This window comes from Monodon monoceros, unplaced genomic scaffold, assembly GCF_005190385.1.
Source record: "Monodon monoceros isolate NGI ecotype Baffin Bay Population unplaced genomic scaffold, NGI_Narwhal_1 Super_Scaffold_17, whole genome shotgun sequence".
NCBI classification, from domain to species: domain Eukaryota; kingdom Metazoa; phylum Chordata; class Mammalia; order Artiodactyla; family Monodontidae; genus Monodon; species Monodon monoceros.
In genome coordinates, this window is record NW_021703773.1 from 3932919 (window position 1) to 3938918 (window position 6000).

Consider the following 6000-nt stretch of genomic DNA (forward strand, 5'->3'; position numbering starts at 1 on the left):
ATTGTAAAGAAAATTCTCTTATGGGCAATGAAGCTGCATACATTTATTTTCATACTTCAGTAATTAATCCTCTTTATGTGGCTTTTATAAAAGTAGGAACTTGGCAAATGCAATTGTCAGATGCTCTATGTAAATACTGATTGACTCAATAAATGAATAAATGAGTTAATCAAACAATGAACAAATTAATTAAGATGAACATTCTGTAATCATGTACTCCAAGCTACGTACGAGGGGTGTATGCTTCCTAAATGAACTCTATAATAACTCTTTGTGCAAATGAATAATTAAAACATGAAAAACAAAAACATCTGTTTTAAAGACAAAAGACCGTATTTGATAGGAATTTTTAAAATACTTGTATTACAGAATGTTTAAAGTTCAATTCATTGAGATTTCATCACATCCTAGGTTAGTTTTCAGAGTAATTATTGATGATTTTCTTTCTTTAAACCCCAATGCAGAGATTTCGAAATATAATACCTAACATTTATGCTCACCATGTGCCTGGCACTCATAAACGTTTTACGTATAGTACCTCATTTATTTTTAACATCAACCCCATTACACAGATTTCTATTATTATACCCATTTTCCAGCTGGGGAATCTGATGCAGAGGAGGTTCAGAAACTTCTCCAAAGTCACAGAACTATTGTTCTGAGGAGGATCTGGGATTCAACCTTGGGAAGCCTGGGCTCGGTAATCAACAAATTATGATTAATTGTTACCTAGGTGCTTATAGACAGCAGCATTCACTATACTCCTGCTTTATCGTCTACACGGAGATTATGAGGTGCGTGGGTACGCGGGCCAAGACAGGCTGGCTTTGGATGGTGGTGTGCAAAGCCTTCGGTGTGGCCATTCCCTCATTGTTCAAAGTCAGCTTTTATGACACCCTTTACCTCCATTTAGGAAATTTATGAGCAGCGCTTGCACCCCATTGGTACTCTTCAGAGCTTCAGAAGAAAAAAACCATATCTTTTATCTAAAAATTCTGTGATTTTTCCCCCTAATGCCTCCAAATTTTCACTCTCCAGAAGCTAATATCCACCCCCAACAATGACGGGTATCATCAGATGGTAAGAATGAACATCTTCCTTTATCCCCTTTGCAGAATCAGGGTATCTTCTCATTTCCCCTGCAATACCAAGAGGGAACAATTCTTTCCTCCTTGGCTCTGATCCTCAATCTTTCCTCCATTAAAGATTCTTCTTACAATATTTATCTTCTTTCTTTTTAGTCACTGCCTCTTACTGAGTACATTTCAACCTGACTCTGCTGCCCTTTACAACTATCTTCTAGATTTTCTTCTTCTTTAGAGCCTAGTGATCTAACCCTCTACTGCCTCACTTCCTCCCTGAGCCCTTGCTATTGGGCATCTTCCTCTTCTACCTCGTTGAAACCCCTCTCCTGCAGGTAAAATCCAACCACAATTTCCAGTTTTAATACTCCTACACTTTCTCCAGAAAGTGCCTTCATTCAACATCGTGGCTTCAACTATCAAGTTAATACTGTATTGTCTCCTCTGTTATTCCACCTCTCACCTTTCACTCAAGCCGAAATTCTGTCTTCCATGTGTCTCAAAGGACATGCACTTGAAGATACCTGGACATCCATCTAATTAAATAAGATTATTTTATTTGAAACTAACCATATGCCCCTCCTTTCTTTCCAAATATCTGTTAAAGGCAAAATTTTTAAATCAGCATGACTTAGTTCCCTTCTTATCACCTAAATCCTTAGTCACTTAACCTTACTCATCGTTCCTTCACACTTTCTAAATGGACATCTCGGATCTTCCTCTCATACTTGGATTATCATTCCGATATCTCTGTCCTCACTGTCTCCCCCATTCTAACCCCCAGTGCACTTTATAATCATTGTAGTTGTTACATCGTTTTATTTCCAACAGGTTCTTCACAGTAAGAGACTATTGCATATTTGTCATCTACTGTACAAATCTCAACTCTTCATTTGTAACTGAAATCAATGCACCCACTCTACCTTTCTATAGTAAACACCTTTGATTTTGGTCTGCCCAGCTGCCCTTACCCTAACTCGTGCAGATTTTTTCAGTCCTAGTAACCGTTCCCTCCGTCCTATCCCTTGCCATAAGTGGGAACAAGGACCCAGGCTTAATCAATTGTGGTATCACACCCTTTCCTGCAAAACTATGACTGGATCAAGAAGGGTCACCTGACCGAGCTGAACCAATCAGAATCCCTCCGCAAGATGGATTACAGACCTGTGAGGGAGAAGCTGTCTCCTACAGGAATCTGACCTGGGAAACAACCGGCCATATTTCTTTCAAGGAAGATTGCACACTTCTGGGTGTATCCAAAGAGAGTAGACGAAACAGAACACAAATTAATGTTGTTTGAGCTTGTTGATCAAGACATAAATAGAGCCAGACCTACTCTTGGTCTTCTCAGTTACGTGAGCCAACACATTCATTTTAGATTCAACTTTTTATGTTGGGTTTCAGTCACTTGCAACTAAACGAGTCTGCTTATTACCCAATATCAATGTACCGAAGTTTGGTTTGTTACTGAAAAACGATGTATAGTGTCCAGAGATGAAGGTGAATCAGTGTCGTTTGGAGTTCACAGTCAATTTGGAAGAAGATTGCCCTATGTTAAGGTAAGATGTAAATGTTTATATTTGGCAAGTGCTTCAAGAGAAGTAAAGAGGGCTAAGAAACTGCAGAGAATGGAGTGATTCGTTTTGACCAGGTAGGATGGGAAGGCTTGTGGGCATAGGAGCTGTTTTCCCCCCATCTTATTATTTATTATTTTAATTAATTAATTTATTTATATTTTAACATCTTTATTGGAGTATAATTGCTTTACATTGTTGTGTTAGCTGCTGTTGTATAACAAAGTGAATCAGCTATATGTATACATATATCCCCATATCCCCTCCCTCTTGCGTCTCCCTCCCACCCTCCCTATGCCATCCCTCTAGGTGGTCACAAAGCACTGAGACGATCTCCCTGTGCTGTATAGCAGCTTCCCACTAGCTAGCTATTTTACATTTGGTATATATGTATATACCATATGTATATATGTCCATGCCATTCTCTCACTTTGTCCCAGCTTAACCTTCCCCCTCCCCGTGTCCTTAAGTCCGTTCTCTACATCTGCATCTTTATTCCTGCCCCTGCCTCTAGGTTCTTCAGAACCATTATTTTTCTCAGATTCCATATATATGTGTTAGCATACAGTATTTGTTTTTCTCTTTCTGACTTACTTCATTCTGTATGACAGATTCTAGGTCCATCCACCTCACTACAAATAACTCGTTAAGATGTGGCACATATATACAATGGAATATTTTTTTTTTTTAAGAAGGCACACTTCAAGGTAGTTTTCACAGGGACTGAAAATGTTTGTCAGCATCCCACTTCTCCTTCCCAACTGAGTGAAACATAATAAGATTTGTTCCCCTGCATGAGAGACAGGATAGCATCATGGTCAAGAACATGGATTCTGGGGTCAGCCAACTGGGGTTCCAATTCCAGTTCCACTAGGCACCAGCTCTGTGACTTTGGGCAAATTACTTTACTTCTCTGGGCCTCAGGTTAAATGAGTGTGTGTGTCTACATCTACAATCATATCTATATCTGTATCTGTACAGTGTCTGGCACGTGATAAATACTGTGTGTTCGCTATATATTTCAGAAGCAGAAGTGAAGTTTTGCAAGTTTAGTTAAGGTATTTTACACTTGATCTTAGCCAAAAGGCTGAGAAGCGTTAGTTAAGGTATTTTAGAGACTGCTTTTGAGTTACTGTAAATAAGTTTTTGAACATCATCAATGATCATAAATGAAACACAATGAATGACTCCTTACCCGGAAGCTAACCAAGCATTGGAGATAGAATTTCAATGTCCTATTTATGGTGGCAATTCACTTTTTTTTTTCCCAGTTTTATTGAGATGTAATTGACATACAGCATTGTGTAAGTTTCAGTTGTAAAGCATAATAATTTGACTTACATCCATGATGAAATAATTATCGCAGTAAATTTAGTAAACATCCATCACCTTATGTAGATACAAATTTAAAGAAATAGAAAAAGAATTTTCTTGTGATGAGAACTCTTGGGATTTTCTCTCTTTACTACTTTCATATATAACATACAGCAGTGTTAATTATAGTGATCATGTTGTATATTACATCCCTAGTACTTATTTATCTTAAAACTGGAAGTTTGTACATTTTGACCACCTTCATCCAATTCCCCCTCTCCCAAACCCCCGGAGCATAGGTGCTTTTTGAACTATATCTGGAAGGATGAGTAAATTGTCAATGCTACTCTTAAATTTGATCTCCAAACATATTGTTATTATTATTTTGCCTGCTCAAGTTCATTTTTTAAACCCTTTCCAATCTTGTTTGTTATCCTGAAATTATTTATATAAGGCCCCAGTTCATAGGTAGCTTTGTCTCCTTCCTGTTTGCCTTGCTACTAGCTTGTACCAGTTTTAGTTACTTCATGTGTACATACCTCTTCTCCTAATTAGACCATAACCTCCTGAAAATATAAAGATCATGTTATCATCTCTTCAATAGCTACCATGTCCCCTAACACAGCTCTAGGCACAGAGTATTAGGAACCATAAAGTATTAGGAAACCATTAAGTTTGTGACAGTTTAAGTGTCTGTATATGGTATATGAACTTCATTACTCAGTGATCCTGAAAGTTTCCTGTTATTTTCAAGTAAAAAAACCTGGTAGCTGGAAGAATGCCTTTCTCTTCCATGAAATTATTTCGAGCATGCAGAGGAAAATAGATTAAATTGCGTTTGACTGACAGGTCTAAATTGAGACTAATTTTTTTACCTGCTTTCACCTCTAAGCTTTCAACTGGCATCTTGGGATTAATGACATTAAGTAACTTAGTTATTGAGGAAGTAAAATGTTTGTGAAGAAGATGATAAAAAGAGACAGGAATAAAAACTGAAGGAGTATTCAGTTTAGATGATTAGATTGAGATAGCAAATGAAGTAATAAAGTATCCGTAAAAATATATGAGACCTTGGCAATTCTTTTGCTATAGAACAGTAAGACACCAAAGCCATTAAAACACAATAGTTCGAAGTCAAAGACTTAGCAGGTTGAAATTACTAAGAGCTTAGAGCTGCTTTGCTATGGGAGATATAACTGAAGGTCATATCCTTGAGATCAAATGTGTGGAAAATAGTTCTTCCCACAGAAAGGGTAACACCAACTGATGTGAGGCTAATCAATGTATAACAGTAATTTCACAAATAGAATTACTGTGTAAAGATATAATGAGATAGAGCTACAGAAAAGTTGTATCTTAGCACAGAGGAGACAGAGCCATCAGAGAAGAAAGGAAAACTCAGCAAGTATCTGGTTGGGTTTACATTAAGGTAGACCCAGGTTTTGTAGGGCCTGATATTAATTTGGGGGGCACTGTTTAAAACACAACACCATGACTGAGCAATTTGGTACAAAAGTGAATATTTATTTAGAATAAGAAAAGAAATCACAAATGTATATAATGGTACAAATATTACAAAATCCAGAAAAAAATAACAGCTAATAATAGCCTGACACATCTCTTGAATTTTCCGCATTTTTTTTTTGCTGTGTATTATTTGATTGCCTTTTCATATGACAAAGATTTTCTTATAACATCCTTCTCTACAAACGGAATAGAAAGATAATTGGTTTTTCCTCTAGCACCATTGGTCAAAATATTTTTGCTATCAATTGTTTAGAGAAGCTTTTCTGCTTATTAACTCAGTGTTGGTCACGTCATATGAATTATTAGGTTGGTTGACAAATTTGGGAATCCTTCCCCCAAGTCTCTTTCATATATGAACCATTACAAATGTAGTTGCTGTTTGCAATACTGCTACAGATTTAAGCCTTACAAACGAGAATTTGGATAAATTCTGTCTTGCACAAATTCCATCAAAAAGAAAAACAATCCGTGATGCTTTTATAATTGTATATGCTGCCTACGGA